General features: G+C 43.5%; 1 pseudogene; it reads left to right on the top strand.

Moving 5' to 3' along the window:
• The first annotated feature begins 2,417 nt into the window (after window positions 1-2,417).
• Window positions 2,418-20,556, top strand: part of LOC106604992 (protein MMS22-like) — a 41,720-nt pseudogene continuing 23,581 nt past the window's right edge.

Raw genomic sequence — 20,556 nt, 5'->3', positions numbered from 1 at the left:
CTTGGTGGAAGAGTGGGGTAACATCTCACAGCAAGAACTGGCAAATCTGGTGCAATCCATGAGGAGGAGATGCACTGCAGTATTTAATGCAGCTGGTGGCCACACCAGATACCGACTGTTACTTTTGATTTTGACCCCCCCTTTGTTCAGGGACACATTATTCCATTTCTGTTAGTCACATGTCTGTGGAACGTTTCTTTTTTTTGCTGAGTTTAGCTCTGCCATATACAATTCAGATGTGTGTTTATGGGAATTTTGCCCTGTGTTTGAGGAAATTTTGCTATTGGCCAAGAAAGGTGATTGTTTTTTATATACTTGATCCAGCCTTCTTCATCACCTGCACGGTAAAATACATATATTTTCTGCACCTGACTGAGCCTGAACTGTTGCTGCCTCACGTCAACACAAAATCTTAGAAAAATTAATAATTTAGCTTTACATTTCCTTAAAGAGTAGCTTACTTAGACTATATATTTTTTTCATGTTTGTTCTTTATCGCTGCCGTTTCAATTTATCCCTCTATATTCACTGAGCAATGATGAACACATCACTCGGGTTATGCTCTTTCTCCTTCACTTCCTCTTTAACATCACCTCCCTTCAAAACACTTAACAGTCAGCCATATGAAAACGGCTACCCACACTGCTCCCCAAACTACCCCATCAATAGGATCATCGTGGTTCAAATCTACACCATCACTCAGGCCCAATCTACAGTAAGAATACCCTTGCTGAAATCAATAACATCGCCAGGGGACTTAGCCCTAGTCTATCCCTGTCTGGAGCTGGAGGAGCCGGGTCTGCAGGGCAGGGCTGTACAGTACGCCCCCTATGTAAGCAGGCCCCAGGCAAAGGCAGGCTGAACAAGGGGCCAGATGGGTCGTGGAACGAATGGCGAACAGGCAGCAGGAAACTGAATGCAGAGGCGGCCTGGGGGCCTACTGTGACGCCGATAAAGCACCTGTACATTTTTATAGACAAACTACTTATTTCCGTCCTGCATATCAGCTTGGAAAGAATGATAACTTTCTATTCCTCCCATGCGGAAGGATGAAAGGGCCAGGGGAGAGGCCTTTCAGGAGTTTAATTGATCAAGCAGAGGCCACAGGGCTTTACCAGAGATAAAAGTGACTACCACTATGCTCAGCACAATGAGGAGATCTATTTTGGAGGAGACCCAATGAAGAAGGAGAATGTAGCTCATTATGCAAAGTCATTATGAGGTACTAACTATATGGGACTAATTTTTTTAAAGAGTTTTTAAAGAGAGTTTGTGGTAGAATTGAACATGATTTCCAGAGGTCACGCAACACTGCCAGGGTGTTAACTTGTAGACCAGACTTGTTACTGTACTCGGTACAATTAAAATACATTTAAAAAACAATGCTGCTCATTCCTTGAAAAAAAACGACATATCTGTAGATCCCCTGTTTAGCATGTTTACAATTTATTTCCTACATTATCTCTTAAATGGATTGTGTTGCTCAATGACTAAGTATACAATTATTTTAAGATGATAGGGTATGATGTTTAAAACATGGTAAACGCAGAGAATTCTTACATTGTTTATTGCTCTGAAAATACTAGTGTAACCGATGTGAAATGGCTAGTTAGTTAGCGGTGGTGCGCGCTAATAGTGTTTCAATCAGTGACGTCACTTGCTCTGAGACTTGAAGTAAGGTTTCCCCTTGCCTTGCAAGGGCCGCGGCTTTTGTGGCGCGATGGGTAACGATGCTTCGTGGGTGTCAGTTGTTGATGTGTGCAAGGGTCCCTGGTTCGAGCCCAGGTTGGGGCGAAGAGAGGGACGGAACCTACACTGTTACACTAGCATGGAACCTAATGCATGGAGCCGATGCATTAACAAAACATTTGCATTTTTGTACCGTTTCAGAACCAATGGGTATGTTTAAAAACACTGAATTCTACATACTTAATGCTAAATAGGGTTGGAGAACCTTAACCCAGGGAATTGTGGTTTGATTAATACTGAAAGTGCCACATTAAGTTCTTCAATCCATGGAAGGGTTGCCCACACATTCCTTAAAATAATGATGTATTTCCTAGTAAAATGTTGAGTTCCGTAGACCTCTAAGGAGTGCCATTTGTTCCTTAACATGATCAGCAAGCTTCTGCAACTACAAATAGCGAACGTTCAGAAATATTACTAGGTTGTTACCCCATATGACATATCTGGGTTTCACTTTACTGAGAGCCAGTCGACCGGTCAGTTTGCCTTACTGCAAGAAATGGAACAACTTAACTTCTCCACCTTCAACTCCACCTCTAATGCCTTCTTCTGGGGTCTGGCTCCAGGCGTGGCCTTGTCTCTGTACTGCCTGCTCAGTATTCCCGGTAACATTGCAGTTATAGTCGTCCTCCATCGGGAACCAAGATCTATCCAGTTTGAGCCGGAGACTGATGTTGAACTTGGCTGCATCGGACCTACTCTGCATCCTTACCCTACCTTTGCGTATCTACAACCTAGTCTTCACCTGGAGCCTGGGTCTAGTGCTCTGTCAGCTCAACATGTACTTTTTCTACTGCAGTATCTGTACCGGTCTGCTGACTGTCACACTTCTGAGCATCCAGCGCAACCTCCAGGTAGTGCATTCTCACAGCTGGGCCAGACCGGGTGTGGCAAAGGAGCGGGTGCTACTGGTTGTCCTGTGGGGGGTAGCTGGGGTCCTGTCCATTCCTTATGGGGTGACGGTGCGGGATGTGAAGGATGATAATGGATGGGTCCGGTGCCAGTATGATTTTGTATCAGACGCTGAGCTGGTGGCTGTGTTGCTCCTACAGACTCTCCTGGCATTTGTAGTTCCTTTCTTCATCATGGCCACAGCCTATATCCGCATCCAGCAAAGGGTGAACCAAACAGCTTTCTTCAGGAGCCCCAGGATGACCAGATTAGTGAGCCTTATCGTTGGGACCTTCATCGTTCTATGGACTCCTCACCATGTCATGAATGTGCTGGGAGTGATGGCCATCTTGGCAAAGAATAAGGCTCTGAGAGTGTTCTGGGAGGACAATTGGAGGATTGCAGGATCTCTGGTCTTCATCAACAGCAACTTGGATCCATTCCTCTATGCCTTTGCCTCCAGAAACCCCCAGAGAGCACAGAGCAGTGACAGTCAGTTAGTGACAAGTGAAAACGTACTTTATTTCCTAGAAACAGTTACTGTTTCCCTTAAACATGATAAAATTCCAGGTTAATTGATCAAGCAGAGGCCACAGGGCCTTACCAGAGATAAAAGTGACTACCACTATGCTCAGCACAATGAGGAGATATTCTTTGGAGGAGACCCAATGAAAGAGAATGTAGCTCATTATGCTAAATCAATATGAGGTACTAACTATATGGGACTCTTTTTGTAAAGAGCGTTTAAAAGAAAAAAAAGAGAGTTAGTGGTAGAATTGGACATGATTTCCAGAGGTCAGGTTATAGGTCACACAGCACTGCCAGGGTGTTAACTTGTAGACCAGACTTGTTACTGTTGACATCAGACTTGTTACTGTAAACGTAAAAAAAAAACAATGGCGCTCATTCCTTGAGAATGACAAACAGTATCTGTAGATACCCCGAGCCCAGTATGGGGCAGTCGGACAGTGGCGGTAGCTATGCTTTTAGCAGCACGCTGAGCCCAGTTACGGTGGTGACGTGACCCGGATCGACAGTTGGCCTCAGGTCAACGGTCGGGGTTGCTCGCTGTCTAGCGAGTTTAGAAGGGGTGAGTGTAACGGAGTTAAGAACGTACCGTAAGCTCCCTCCACAGCTATCTTGAAATGTCGCCGATGGAGCCATGCAAGGGGTCCCTTTTGTATGGCTCAATTGGTTTGCACAGTGTCAAGGAGCGCAGTCACGTGTGTTGTGAAACAGGATAATTGGTTTGAGCCCAGCATAGGGCAGTCGGACAGTGGAGGAAGCTAAGCTGTTAGTAGCATGCTGAGCCCCATTACAGCGTGCTGCTAACAGCTCCACTAATTTCCCCATCAACATGCATTTTCTCTACGCATCGAGAGTTTGGGACTACTGTATAAGGTTCTATGTGCATTTTTGTCAAAATGTTGTTATTGTTCAATGTTCTCTACCTATATAGTACCTCAAAATACCCCAATTAATGTTGTTAAGTTCAAAAGAATACTTGATAAAAAAAAATTGCTATGAGGGTTCGGTTAAGCCAATTATTTCAGAATTATCTTTTTGCAGATAGAACCTTATAGTCCCAAACTCTCGGCATGTCTGTGTAACAGTGTAGGTTTCCGTCCCTCTCTTCGCCCCGACCTGGGCTCGAACCAGGGACCCTTGTACACATCAACAACTGACACCCACGAAGCATCGTTACCCATCGCGCCACAAAAGCCGCGGCCCTTGCAACGCAAGGGGAAACCGTACTTCAAGTCTCAGAGCGAGTGACGTCACTGATTGAAATTACATTTACATTACATTTAAGTCATTTAGCAGACGCTCTTATCCAGAGCGACTTACAAAATGGTGCATTCACCTTATGATATCCAGTGGAACAACCACTTTACAATAGTGCATCTAAATCTTTTAAGGGGGGGGGGGGGGTTAGAAGGATTACTTTATCCTATCCTAGGTATTCCTTAAAGAGGTGGGGTTTCAGGTGTCTCCGGAAGGTGGTGATTGACTCCGCTGTCCTGGCGTCGTGAGGGAGCTTGTTCCACCATTGGGGTGCCAGAGCAGCGAACAGTTTTGACTGGGCTGAGCGGGAACTGTGCTTCCTCAGAGGTAGGGGGGCCAGCAGGCCAGTGGTGGATGAACGCAGTGCCCTTGTTTGGGTGTAGGGCCTGATCAGAGCCTGAAGGTATGGAGGTGCCGTTCACTTCACAGCTCCGTAGGCAATCACCATGGTCTTGTAGCGGATGCGAGCTTCAACTGGAAGCCAGTGGAGAGAGCGGAGGAGCGGGGTGACGTGAGAGAACTTGGGAAGGTTGAACACCAGACGGGCTGCGGCGTTCTGGATGAGTTGTAGGGGTTTAATGGCACAGGCAGGGAGCCCAGCCAACAGCGAGTTGCAGTAATCCAGACGGGAGATGACAAGTGCCTGGATTAGGACCTGCGCCGCTTCCTGTGTGAGGCAGGGTCGTACTCTGCGAATGTTGTAGAGCATGAACCTACAGGATCGGGTCACCGCCTTGATGTTAGTGGAGAACGACAGGGTGTTGTCCAGGATCACGCCAAGGTTCTTAGCACTCTGGGAGGAGGACACAAGGGAGTTGTCAACCGTGATGGTGAGATCATGGAACGGGCAGTCCTTCCCCGGGAGGAAGAGCAGCTCCGTCTTGCCGAGGTTCAGCTTGAGCTGGTGATCCGTCATCCACACTGATATGTCTGACAGACATGCAGAGATGCGATTCGCCGCCTGGTTATCAGAAGGGGGAAAGGAGAAGATTAATTGTGTGTCGTCTGCATAGCAATGATAGGAGAGAGCATGTGAGGATATGACAGAGCCAAGTGACTTGGTGTATAGCGAGAATAGGAGAGGGCCTAGAACAGAGCCCTGGGGGACACCAGTGGTGAGAGCGCATGGTGCGGAGACAGATTCTCGCCACGCCACCTGGTAGGAGCGACCTGTCAGGTAGGACGCAATCCAAGCGTGGGCCGCGCCGGAGATGCCCAACTCGGAGAGGGTGGAGAGGAGGATCTGATGGTTCACAGTATCAAAGGCAGCAGATAGGTCTAGAAGGATGAGAGCAGAGGAGAGAGAGTTAGCTTTAGCAGTGCGGAGAGCCTCCGTGACACAGAGAAGAGCAGTCTCAGTTGAATGCCCAGTCTTGAAACCTGACTGATTAGGATCAAGAAGGTCATTCTGAGAGAGATAGCAGGAGAGCTGGCCAAGGACGGCACGTTCAAGAGTTTTGGAGAGAAAAGAAAGAAGGGATACTGGTCTGTAGTTGTTGACATCGGAGGGATCGAGTGTAGGTTTTTTCAGAAGGGGTGCAACTCTCGCTCTCTTGAAGACGGAAGGGACGTAGCCAGCGGTCAAGGATGAGTTGATGAGCGAGGTGAGGAAGGGGAGAAGGTCTCCGGAAATGGTCTGGAGAAGAGAGGAGGGGATAGGGTCAAGTGGGCAGGTTGTTGGGCGGCCGGCCGTCACAAGACGCGAGATTTCATCTGGAGAGAGAGGGGAGAAAGAGGTCAAAGCACAGGGTAGGGCAGTGTGAGCAGGACCAGCGGTGTCGTTTGACTTAGCAAACGAGGATCGGATATCGTCAACCTTCTTTTCAAAATGGTTGACGAAGTCATCCGCAGAGAGGGAGGAGGGGGGGGGGGAGGGGGAGGAGGATTCAGGAGGGAGGAGAAGGTAGCAAAGAGCTTCCTAGGGTTAGAGGCAGATGCTTGGAATTTAGAGTGGTAGAAAGTGGCTTTAGCAGCAGAGACAGAAGAGGAGAATGTAGAGAGGAGTGAGTGAAAGGATGCCAGGTCCGCAGGGAGGCGAGTTTTCCTCCATTTCCGCTCGGCTGCCCGGAGCTCGTAGTGAGTCGTCGAGCCACGGAGCAGGAGGGGAGGACCGAGCCGGCCTGGAGGATAGGGGACAGAGAAAATCAAAGGATGCAGAAAGGGAGGAGAGGAGGGTTGAGGAGGCAGAATCAGGAGATAGGTTGGAGAAGGTTTGAGCAGAGGGAAGAGATGATAGGATGGAAGAGGAGAGAGTAGCGGGAGAGAGAGAGCGAAGGTTGGGACGGCGCAATACCATCCGAATAGGGGCAGAGTGAGAAGTGTTGGATGAGAGCAAGAGGGAAAAGGATACAAGGTAGTGGTCGGAGATTTGGAGGGGAGTTGCAATGAGATTAGTGGAAGAACAGCATCTAGTAAAGATGAGGTCAAGCGTATTGCCTGCCTTGTGAGTAGGGGGGGAAGGTGAGAGGGTGAGGTCAAAAGAGGAGAGGAGTGGAAAGAAGGAGGCAGAGAGGAATGAGTCAAAGGTAGACGTGGGGAGGTTAAAGTCACCCAGAACTGTGAGAAGTGAGCCATCCTCAGGAAAGGAACTTATCAAGGCGTCAAGCTCATTGATGAACTCTCCAAGGGAACCTGGAGGGCGATAAATGATAAGGATGTTAAGCTTGAAAGGGCTGGTAACTGTGACAGCATGGAATTCAAATGAGGAGATAGACAGATGGGTCAGGGGAGAAAGAGAGAATGTCCACTTGGGAGAGATGAGGATTCCAGTGCCACCACCCCGCTGGCTCGATGCTCTAGGGGTATGCGAGAACACGTGGGCAGACGAAGAGAGAGCAGTAGGAGTAGCAGTGTTATCTGTGGTAATCCATGTTTCCGTCAGCGCCAGGAAGTCTAGGGACTGGAGGGTAGCATAGGCTGAGATGAACTCAGCCTTGTTGGCTGCAGACCGGCAGTTCCAGAGGCTGCCGGAGACCTGGAACTCCACGTGGGTCGTGCGCGCTGGGACCACCAGGTTAGAGTGGCAGCGGCCACGCGGTGTGAAGCGTTTGTATGTCCTGTGCAGAGAGGAGAGAACAGGGATAGACAGACACATAGTTGACAAGCTACAGAAGTGTTGTTTCTTGTATTATTGTCTCCTGTGTCTTTAGAGAACTGTTTCACTTTGATATCCTTTTTCTTCTGTCCTGATTTTCTCTTTCTTTTCTTCTGTTAACTAGATATTCTTTGTTGTTCTTCGTTAGCTAGCTAGCTTCTTCCAAAAGAGTCCCTAGCAACTGCTTAGCAACTGGTAAACAATTCAGCTTGCTAAGATAACTACAATTTTATGAAAAATAGTTATTTTTCAAAAGCCTATCTTCTTTGTTTGTTGCTTGTTTTTTCTCCTATTCAGTCTTGCAGTTTTCTTTTGCTTTTTTCTGATGTACTTCACTCTAAAAACCATGTAAATTTCAATATTTGTAGGAGCTCATTTTTCAGCTGCTGCTGCTCAAATTGAAATGCTATTAGCGCGCACCACCGCTAACTAACTAGCCATTTCACATCCGTTACATCTGACATGCTGATTACACATGCTGATTATATTCACATGTAAAAACTAATACTGTATTTCCGAGAAACAGTTGCTGTTTCACTGCAACATACATGACACAATTCTGGGTTACACCAATGGGGAAATACAGTAGCTCTATATAATAAATTCCACTAAATGATGCAATAATAATAAATAATAATAATAAAATCAGTGCCGTTTCTAGGCCAATATTATTGTGGGTTAATAAGAGGCAGCTAGTTGGAAGTTATGTCAGTCACTGTCACTCAATTAGTCCATGTCAGCTAACATTTGATAGATTGCTAGGTAAGTTAGTCTAGCCAGCTATCTAAACTTTGTAGTAATCATGGCAGAATTACTGGCTGGGCACGCAAGGCACGCATGTGCCCAGGGGCCCTGACCTCGAGGAGGCCCCCATTGATTTTGTTAGTTACTCTCACTCAGATCTCATATGAACATGGCGTAAGTCATTGCAATATATGTAAAAACTGCAGGAAATTAGCTTTAAAACGGCAACATGTTTTCTCCATCCCATGGCAAAACGTGTAGAACTGCAAGAAATTAGCTTACATTTACTTTAAAACGGTAAAATGTTCCTTATGCTGCCAAGTGTTTTTCGGGGAAAAGTCTCGCTTTTAGGTACCCCTAAAAGCTAGAAACGCCCCCGAATAAAACAACAGAATTGATCTCACAGCACAATGGACCATTTGGAAAGACTTAAGTTACACACTCGCTTTTAGGAAGGAGATGTATTCATATACACAGGTTGAAATTGTCCTCCCCTCTCTCCAAAGAAAGGTTAGCAGAAATGATGGAACCTACCTTTACATCCAAGACGACTCCGTGTGCTTGCTTTGGGCCTGGATCTCTTGATGTTATGAAAACCATACACGTTGCCTCACAAAGCAAACAAATCCAATTCAATGTCTCTCGGTCGTCTTTATTGTCTCTATCTGTGGTGTGTAGGGGGATATTCATAAAAAATTCGCCCAGTGGTATAAGCACGCGGTTGTATGTGGACTTATCTAGCCTATAGATTCCCTAGTTCTCGAGCATGTATGCAAACGAAAGCGAATTAAATCCCGTCACAAACTACTCCAGCAAACGACAACATTCTGCTCCTGTTGAAAATGATTTTGGAAAATATGTGAATATGCATTTGAATGCAAGCATGGTGAGATGGCGAGATACCGTTTTGCAGAGACAGATCTGCATATGGAAATTAGGGTTAGCCTGTGTCCAATTTTACCTCACTGTTGTACTGTTTTTAATGAGACGGGGACACCAAGATACCAACTGTCGGGGAAGGGCATAGGACGTTACTTTCATACGAGGCTACAAATGACATACAAATATAATACATTTAATCAACTATACCAGGGATGGTCAACTTTGACGGAGGTGGGGGCCAGAAAAACCTGAACTTATAATGAGGGGCCGCAGTTGCTCTCTGGTGTGCGTATCCACGTGTGTATAACCCCCGACCCCACCACACTACAGCACATTGCGAGCAACAACAAAAAAATAGCATTCCCCTGTTGTTGTTTTTTAAGTTTTAGTTAATTTTGTGCAATTCTACACATTTTGCCATGGGGGCATATACGTTTTTGCAATTTTACATCAGTCTCTGCAATTCTACACATTTTGCCATGGGGTGGAGAGAAATGTTTGCTGTTTTTAATATGATATCTGAGTGAGATTGACTAACAACAGGGGCCCCGGATGTCATATAAGCGTACATGTAGTTAGCCAAGTTAGCTTAAGTATGAATTTGACTCTTCCCCCAGCCCCATCCCTCATCTTTCCAACCAAAGTGCCATGGCCAGACTGTTGAAATGACAGATTGTGTCTTTGTCACTTCTCTAAAGTGAACACAACGGAAGAGGACGCTGATGTCACCCTTCGCAGGGGAAAGCCAGTGTGAGCTGACCCCAGCCCTGCCACCCTGTTTCTCCTGTGCATCTGACTCGAGTCAGGAAGACACCCGGCCACTGTCATCTGACAGTTATTTTGGCAGGGGCTCCCTGAAACGGTAACGTCTCTATGAGCACACAGCTGAGGCATATGAGCGGCTTATACTGAACAAAAATATAAACTCAACATGCAACAATTTCTAAGATTTTAGTGAGTATCAGTTCATATAAGGAAATCAGTCAATTTAAATACATTATTACTAACAGAAATACTCCTCAGTACTCCTTTGTTCAGTGTATAATCTACTGTATAAGAGTACAGAGACATTACATTAGGCATTTGCCATGACTCATGACAAAAACACCACTCCTCTTGGTAAATACAGCATGAAAGTCCCGTCTACTTCATGGATCATGTCCCACAGTGTTTTTGAATGGCCTTCAAGCATATATAATCAAATTAATAAAAAAGCGGTCATTTAAGATATGTAAAATTATATTTGTATTTGTGGATTAATTTACTCAGTCAATCAGAAATCTTCATGAAAGGCATCAGGTAGAAGTCAATTAATCCACAAATACTAATATATTTGACATATCTTAAATTACTGTGTTTTCATGAATTTGACAATATAATCTTGAAGGCCATTCAATAACAGCGTGGGACATGATCCAGGAAGTAGGTGGGACTTTCATATCGTATGTGACACATAGTAACTCAAAAGATTGTTAGATTGGACGGCTGACAACAGTGGACAGAAATAATACATATTATGTTGACCTTGTTATAATACAACAGAATCATTACTGACAATATTGTTTGAGGAAAAGTCCCTGCCTTCAGTGTCTTTTAGGCTGCAGCAGATCTAAGTGTAACGGCCGTCGTAGGAAGTGGACCAAAATGCAGCGGGTACGTGAATGCTCATATTTATTTTATTACGAACTCCACACAAAAACAACAAACCGAAACCACGAACGACCGCTAACAGTTCTGCAGGCTAAACATAGCAGTGCACGAATACAACTTCCCACAAAGGGACAGGTGACAACAGGCTACCTAAGTATGACTCTCAATCAGCAACAACGATGTACAGCTGTTCCTGATTGAGAGACATACCAGGCCAACACAAAGAGATACACAACATAGATAGAACCTAGAATACGACACATAGAACATAACCCAAAAACCCCGGAATACTCAAACCAAACACCCCTCTACATAAACACACACCCCGAACCACATAAAACAAATACCCCCCTGCCACGTCCTGACCAAACTACAATAACAAATGACGCCTTTACTGGTCAGAACGTGACACTAAGTCACTATTGTCTTCCAAAGGCTGCTGTTACATCTGGCCCCAGCCCCTGCAGACTATGAGGAGGACACAGTGGATATCTTTGGCTTCCCATGGGTGACAGAGACTGCTCTGGTGGAATCTACCAAGCTTTTGTTCGGCCTGTTCAGGTGGGAATACAGCCAGATAATGTGGAGCCTCAGAGATGGGCTGTGCCACACCTGACACACACACACGCACAGACACGTCAAGATCAAGGCTAATCAAGATAATGTCATTCATTTTTTTCAGACTATGTATAGCTGCCTCACTGTCTCTAATTGTCAGGGTTTCGAGGTCAGTAATGTCACAATTTGTTGTCACCTTTCAGGCAAAAGCTTCTTAAACTAGAGACCCTGGTGCAGTCCAGCTCTCATGACTTTGGTAAGCTAACTTAATGTATACCTTGCTGCTCATGGTTTTGTGAGAGGTTTTGTGAGAGTTCATAAGTTGAAATTTGATATAGGTTTGTGGAAATAACCAACTGTGAAGTGATTTGGTATGGTGGTGGTTAGATGTTTTTCTAGGTTGCTGTAATGGGGAAATATTGTACTGTTTTTGTTGTACTGAATGTATTTGACAATGTTATGTTTCAGGCCAAGCCAGCAGCCTCCATTATGAGGCAGAAGACCTTAGGAAACAGTGTGTGCTGTTTCTCCAATATGTCAAAGTCGTCCTATACAGGTAATGCCTGCTGGTCAGTTATTACTGATTCTCACTGACTGTATTCCTGGCCTAGGGCATAGACTATATTTACTAGGCATATACTGTTGAAGTTGGAAGTGTACATACACCTTAGCCAAATACTTGTCTTGAGATGTTGCTTCAATATATCCACATATTTTCCTGCCTCATGATGCCATCTATTTTGTGAAGTGCACCAGTCCCTCCTGCAGCAAAGCACCCCCACAACATGATGCTAGCACCCCCGTGCTTCATGGTTGGGATGGTGTTCTTCAGCTTGCAAGCGTCCCCCTTTTTCCTCTAAACACAACAATAGTCATTATGGCCAAACAGTTTTATTTTTGTTTCATCAGACCAAATGACATTTCTCCAAAAAGTACGATCTTTGTCCCCATGTGCAGTTGCAAACCGTAGTCTGGTGTTTTTATGGTGGTTTTGGAGCAGTGGCTTCTTCCTTGCTGAGCGGCCTTTCAGGTTATGTCGATATAGGACTCGTTTGACTGTGGATATTGATACTTTTGTACCTGTTTCCTCCAGCATCTTCACAAGGTCCTTTGCTGTTGTTCTGGGATTGATTTGCACTTTTCGCACCAGAGTATGTTCATCTCTTGGAGACAGAACGCATCTCCTTCCTTAGCAGTATGATGGCTGCGTGGTCCCATGGTGTTTATACTTGCGTACTATTGTTTATACAGATGAACGTGGTACCTTCAAGCGTTTGGAAATTGCTCCCAAGGATGAACCAGACTTGTGGAGGTCGACAATTGTTTTTCTGAGGTTGTGGCTGATTTCTTTATATTTTCCAATGATGTCAAGCAAAGAGGCACTGAGTTTGAAGGTAGTCCTTGCAATACATCCACAGGTCCACCTCCAATTGACTCAAATTATGTCAATTAGCCTATCAGAAGCTTCTAAAGCCATGACATCATTTTCTGGAATTTTCCAAGCTGTTTAAAGGCACAGTCAACTTAGTGTATGTAAACTTCTGACCCACTGGAATTGTGATACAGTGAATTATAAGTGAAATAATCTGTCTGTAAACAATTGTTGGAAAAATTACTTGTGTCATGAATAAAGTAGATGTCCTATCCGACTTGCCAAAACTATAGTTTGTTAACAATACATTTGTGGAATGGTTGAAAAATTAGTTTTAATGACTCCAACCCAAGTGTATGTAAACTTCCAACTTCAACTGTACGTAGCTAGTTCCAGTAAAACACTGTAAGGATTTGCCCAAAACAAGTATTTTTATTTGAGTATTTGAATGTAAAACCAAATTGTATTTGACAGTATGCTCAAATACTTATTTCAAATGCTATTTTCAAATACCTGGGTTAAATGCATAGGAGTGTATTTGAGTCAGTGGATTTAAGTTTATCAAATACTTTGCAAGTGTATTTGCAAATACATAAAAATATTCAACTACTTGTCTTTTCAAAGAAAATATATCTCAATACTTACTTCTATTGTGGAAATTCTATGCAGGGACACTCAAAGTCAATCTTAAATGAATCATTCTTTATTATCAGCGCGCTGGAGAGGTTCCAACCAACTCAATGCACCAAGTACACATGTCGATCAGGAGCTCTACCGGGGCAGTCCCGTTAGTTCTCTAATATACTGCAGACAAGTTATATTTGCATGATTTGTATTAAGCTCATTCATAATTAATGAATCATTAACGTTAACTTCATTCATGTGACCGACCAATACTGGGTCATGCATGTGACAGACCAATACCTCGCAAGGCTTCTTCTCTAAGCTGAGATCTTGAAACTGGGATATCTTTCATTCTCAAAACAAAGGTCTGGGGGTACTGCCAAATTGCAGATACTGATAGTGAGGATTTGTTCAATCAGTCACATTATTAGAAAAGCACAAACATAAAATGTTCCATCACATTTCATAAGTATGTGAAAGTAATTTAGATATTTGAAATAGTATTTGAACCCAGGTCTGGTGAATATACCCTGATATGCTTTTACTGTATACCTCCCCTCAGCTGTTTCCTCCCTCCTGGCATTTGTTATGCCTCCACCTGGACATCCACTGGTCAGTGTTGGAGATTCTCCACCTGCTGGGGAAGAGGATGCAAGGTATGTGTTGTTTTTATTGTTGTTATTTTTAAGATCTCGTCTAACCTATCATAGGGTAATCTTCCAAGGCAAAACAAATGTCATATGCAGTACTGCAAAAATGAAATGCGGATCTGAAATACACAATATGAAGAGAGAGAAGAAAAAAAACTTGGCCTGTGTTGTCAGGCTAGTGTTGTCAGTGAATTATAGGTCTACTACATTCTTATTTGTCTGTTTGACCTTTGCAGGTTAGGTGGTGTACGCCCACCAGTTTGTGAACCTGACTGGGGAGAACCTGACCAACAACAGCCTGTTTGAGGAGCATCTCTGCAACCTGCTCTCTGACCTCACTGGCCTGGCCATCGGAAAATACAGCAAGGTAATGTGTATGGGGTTATACATGTGTTTTGTGTTCCTTAACAATGCTAACCATTGAGTAAGCCATGAGGCAAACCCCTTAAAAATGCTCCAGGTGCGCCACACTATGGCTGACCCTGTGCTCCCATCTCTCTGTGGGTGGGTGGTATATTTTTGTTGTTGTTGTATTTTATTAGGATCCCCATTAGCTGTTGCAAAAGCAGCAGCTACAGTACTTTTCCTGGGGTCCACACAGAACATGAAACATGACAACACAGAACATTAATAGACAAGAACAGCTCAAGGACAGAACTACATACTTTTTTTTTAAAGGCACACGTAGCCTACATATCAATGCATACACACAAACTATCTAGGTCAAATAGGGGAGAGGCGTTGTGCCGTGTTGCTTTATCTGTTTTTGAAACCAGGTTTGCTGTTTATTTGAGAAATATGAGATGGAATGGAGTTCCATGCAATAATGGCTCTATATAATACTGTACACTTTAAAAACAATTGTTCTGGATTTGGGGACTATGAAAAGACCCCAGGTGGCATGTCTGGTGGGGTAAGTGTGTGTGTCAGAGCTGTGTATAAGTTGACCTTGCAAACTATTTGGGATTTTCAACACATTAATGTTTCTTATAAATGGAAGAAGTGATGCAGTCAGTCTCTCCTAAACTCTTAGCTAAGAGAAAGTATTTATGTCAGCCCTCTGTTTACAATGAAGAGAAAGACGTGCCACTCTGTTCTGGGCCAGCTGCAGCTTAACTACAGTGGGGGAAAAAAGTATTTGATCCCCAGCTGATTTTGTACGTTTGCCCATTTACAAAGAAATTATTAGCCTATAATTTTAATGGTAGGTTAATTTGAACAGTGAGAGACAGAATAACAACAAAAAAATCCAGAAAAACGCATGTCAAAAATGCGTTAATGTGCTTCTTCTTGAGCCACTCCTTTGTTGCCTTGGCCATGTGTTTTGAGTCATTGTCATGCTGGAATACCCATCCACGACCCATTTTCAATGCCCTGGCTGAGGGAAGGATGTTCTCACCCAAGATTTGACGGTACATGGCCCCGTCCATCGTCCCTTTGATGCGGTGAAGTTGTCCTGCCCCCTTAGCAGAAAAACACCCCCAAAGCATAATGTTTCCACCTCCATGTTTGACGGTGGAGATGGTGTTCTTGGGGTCATTGGCAGCATTTCTCCTCCTCCAAACACGGCGAGTTGAGTTGATGCCAAAGAGCTCCATTTTGGTCTCATCTGACCACAACACTTTCACCAGTTGTCCTCTGAATCATTCAGATGTTCATTGGCAAACTTCAGACGGGCATGTATATGTATTCTTGAGCAGGGGGACCTTGCGGGCGCTGCAGGATTTCAGTCCTTCACGGCGTAGTGTGTTACCAATTGTTTTCTTGGTGACTATGGTCCCAGCTGCCTTGAGATCATTGACAAGATCCTCCCGTGTAGTTCTGGGCTGATTGCTCACCGTTCTCATGATCATTGCAACCCCACGAGGTGAGATCTTGCATGGAGCCCCAGGCCGAGGGATATTGACAGTTCTTTTGTGTTTCTTCCATTTGCGAATAATCGCACCAACTGTTGTCACCTTCTTACCAAGCTGCTTGGCGATGGTCTTGTAACCCATTCCAGCCTTGTGTAGGTCTACAATGTTGTCCCTGACATCCTTGGAGAGCGCTTTGGTCTTGGCCATGGTGGAGAGTTTGGAATCTGATTGATTGATTGCTTCTGTGGACAGGTGTCTTTTTTACAGGTAACAAACTGTGGTTAGGAGCACTCCCTTTAAGAGTGTGCTCCTAATCTCAGCTCGTTACCTGTATAAAAGACACCTGGGAGCCAGAAATCTTTCTGATTGAGAGGGGGTCAAATACTTATTTCCCTCATTAAAATGCAAATCAATTTATAACATTTTTGACATGCGTTTTTCTGGATATTTTTGTTGTTATTCTGTCTCTCACTGTTCAAATAAACCTACCATTAAAATTATAGACTGATCCTTTCTTTATCAGTGGGCAAACGCACAAAATCAGCAGGGGAACAAATACTTTTTTCCCCCACTGTATGTCTTTCCTTGCAGCAGTGGACTAGAGCCTGCAGAACTTGCTTTTTGGAGTGTGGTGTTAAAAAAGCAGAGCATCTCTTTATTACGGACAGACCTCTCCCCATCTTTACAACCATTTCATCTATATGTTTTGACCATGACAGTTTACAATCTAAGGTAACCCCAAGTAATTTAGTCTCCTCAACTTGTTCAACAGCCACACCATTCATTACCAGATTCAGCTGAGGTCTAGAACTTAGGAAATTATTTTTTACCAAATACAATGCTCTTAGTTTTAGAGATGTTCAGGACCAGTTTATTACTAGCCACCTATTCCAAAACAGACTGCAACTCTTTGTTAAGGGTTTCAGTGACTTCATTAGTTGGGGTTGATGATGTGTATATGGTTGAATCATCAGCATACATGGACACACATGCTTTGTTTAATGCCAGTGGCCGGTCATTGGTAAAAATAGAAAAGAGTAGAAGGCCTAGAGAGCTGCCCTGCGGTACACCACACTTTACATGTTTGACATTAGAGAAGCTTCAATTTGAGTTCTATTAGATAGATAGCTCTGAATCCACAATATGACAGAGGTTGAAAAGCCATCACACAAGTTTTTTTCAACAACAGGTTATTGTCAATAATATCAAAGACTGCACTGAAATCCAACAGTACAGCTCCCACAATATTCTTATTAGCAGTTTCTTTCAACCAATCATCAGTCACTTGTGTCAGTGCAGTACATGTTGTGTGCCCTTCTCTATAAGCATGCTGAAAGTCTGCAATAGCATTGTATTTGGTCAAACACAGTTTTTTCCAACAGTTTGCTAAGAGCTGGCAGCAAGCTTATAGGTCTGCTGTTAGAACCAGTAAAGGCCGCTTTACCACTCTTGGGTAGCGGAATTACTTTGGCTTGCCTCCACGCCTGAGGACAAAGACTTTCCTCTAGGCTCAGATTAAAGATATGATAGATAGGAGTGGCCATAGAGTCAGCTACCATCCTCAGTAGCTTTCCAAGTTGTCAATGCCAGGAGGTTTGTCATTATTAACTTTACAAAATTAAAACTTGCAATGCTTTTCTTTCATAATTTTTTTGTTGTTGCATGAATACAATGGCTCACTGTTCGTTGTTGTAATTTCCTGCCTATGTTTGTCCCCTTTGCCAATGAAGTAATCAATATGTAGTAAGTCAGCCAGTCAGATATACAGCCAGACTTATTAGCCACTCCTTTTGAGCCATCTCTTTGAACCATTCAGTTTTTCAATTCCTCATCAATCCATGGAGCCTTAACAGTTCTAACAGTCCGTTTTTTAACATGTGCATGTTTATCAATAACTGGAAGAAGCAATTTCATAAATTCATCAAGTGCAGGGTCTGGATGCTCCTTATTAATCACATCAGACCAACACATATTTAAACATCAACCACATAAGAGTCACAGCAAAATCTTTTGTATGAGCTCTTATACATTATTTTAGGCCCAGCTGTTGGAACTTTGGCTTTCCTGGATATAGCTACTATATTGTGATCACTGCATCGAATGGGTACGGATACAGCTTTAGAACAAAGTTCTACAGTATTAGTAAAAATGTGATCGATACATGTGGATGATCTTGTTCCTATAGTGTTTGTAAACACCCTGGTAGGTTGATTAATAACCTGAACCAGATTACAGGCACTGGTTACAGTAAGAAGCTTCCTCTTGAGCCGACAACTTGATGAAAACCAGTCAGTTTTCAGGTCCCCAAGAAAGTAGACTTCTCTGTTTATACCACATACACTATCAAGCATTTCACACATATTATTTAGACATTGACTGTTCACACTTGGTGGCCTCTAGCAACACCCCAAAAGAAAAGACTTTAGATGTGCCAAGTGAACCTGCAGCCACAACACTTCAATAACACTTGACATAAGATCTTCTCTAAGCATTACAGGGATATGGCTCTGAATATATATATATACAGTCCCCATAAGCATTTCTGTCTCTTCTATAGATGTTATATCCTTGAATTGCTACTGCTGTATCATCAAATGAACTATCCAAGTGACTCACAGAAATGTCTAATATATGAATGTTATCTGATGTTAGCAAGTTATTGATTTCATGAACCTTATTTCTAAGGCTACATATATTAGGGCTAATTTCAGCCTTTTCCTTGGTAGCTTATCAGAGATAGACATAATACTGAGAAGAGCAAACAAAGCAAGATAAAAAAAAATACATTCAGCAGTCCATTAATCAATTGGGGTGTGTGTGTGTGTGCTGCGGGGTTGAAGCTACGAACCCATAGGCTTGGCTCTCTCATCCCTTCCAGGCTTCTGTGAGGGAGGGTGGACAATGAGCCAGTCATGGCAGATGTAAGCAATGTGATTGTGTCTAAGAGTTGGGGGAGAAGAAAAACAAAAAACGAATGCCTAATAACTTTTTGTATGGTTATAATACTGCCTGGAACGGGTGAAATCGATAGGTAATTTAAAACCTTCAGGCAACATTTACATCTCCGTAAGAGTTAGTAGCCTCTTCCGAGGCTTAGGCTTTTGGGGTAAGGGTATTTCTAACTCTCTCCTCTGTTCTAGGTAAGGCCTACTGAGGCCCTTAACCAGCCATCACTACCACTGCACCTGCACCAAAGAGCTGTGGATACTACCTATACACTTACTGGAACACAGGAGCAAAGTGTTACACAAACAGGTGAACACACACACACACATTCACACTTGATGTAACTATGATTTGGTGACCATTGGATTTTATCTGCAATTAATCAAATTTGACATAGCGTTTGTATTTACAACTGTGTGTGTGTGTGTGTGTGTGTGTGTGTGTGTGTGTGTGTGTGTGTGTGTGTGTGTGTGTGTGTGTGTGTGTGTGTGTGTGGTGTGTGTGTGTGTGTGTGCGTACTTGTGTGTGTTTCTCCGTAGTCTTTCTGGAACTACATGAACACACTGCTGCGGTCTCTGATCAGTGGCCAGCCTGTAGCAGAGGAGTACGGTGTGCTCCCTACACACTGTAAAGACCCTCTGGGCTTCACCTGGTGGCTTGTCACTCACTTGGCTGAGCTGGGACAATACAGCAGAAACGGGGCCTTCCAAAACGAGGTACCGTAATTTCCAGACTATTAAGCGCACATGAATATAAGCCGCACCCACTGAATTAAATTTATTTATTTTTTTGAACATAAATAAGCCGCACATGTCTATAAGCCGCAGGTGCCTACCGGTACATTGAAACAAATGAACTTTACACAGGCTTTAACGAAACACGGCTTGTAACAAAAATAAATAGGCTTTAACGAAACACGGCTTGTAACAAAAATAAATAGGCTTTAACGAAACACGGCTTGTAACAAAAAATGTAAAATTAGCAGTAAGCTTTAGTTGTCTTTTCCAACGTCTTATCATCAACTCATTAAGACCAAGCTCCCGTGCAGCAGCTCTATTTCCTTTTCCAACAGCCAGATCAATCGCCTTCAACTTGAAAGCTGCATCATATGCATTTCTCCGTGTCTTTGCCATGATGAGGGTGACAAAATGACTACCGTAATCAGAATGATGGGAAGTTTAAGAGCGCTCGTTTTAATCTAAACAGTAAACAAAAAAGTTGTTTGACCTTAACCCGTTCGGCAATTTCATTGGTCTAATGAAAGCTTCATGCCGGCAAAAAACTGAGCACGTCACAGAATGTGTTTTTTTGGAGAAAAAAAAATTGAAAGCGGGAAAAATCCATATAATGGCCGCGTCATTGTTTAAGCCGCGAGGTTCAAAGCCTGGGAAAAAAGTTGCGGTTTATAGTCCGGAATTTACGGTAATCTACCTGAGATTAGGGGGTATAAGGAGGGATGTCCTAAACTGTAAAGGGGTGTGATTTTTCCTGATTAATCAGATATGGCTGAATTTGTGAAATGTGTCCTCCATTTATAGTTTAAACGGTCAAAATCCTGTTTTGGCCCGATCGCATCCCCTGTTAAGATGAAAGTCACAGGCTGCAATTTTGACTTCTTGCCAAGCTTATTAGACTGTATGTTTTGTTGGTAATATAATGTATGCTCTGGTCTCACAGAAACAGCAGTTTTGTGGGTGAGCTGCTCTATTCCACCTGTAACCCTAAGGTAGGCTCTCGCTCAAAGAGGATATGGGTTAT

Source organism: Salmo salar, chromosome 05 (assembly GCF_965601325.2).
Source record: "Salmo salar chromosome 05, fSalSal1, whole genome shotgun sequence".
NCBI lineage: Eukaryota > Metazoa > Chordata > Actinopteri > Salmoniformes > Salmonidae > Salmo > Salmo salar.
Note: the sequence above shows the minus strand (reverse complement) of the source record. Positions and strands in the feature narration are given on the sequence as shown.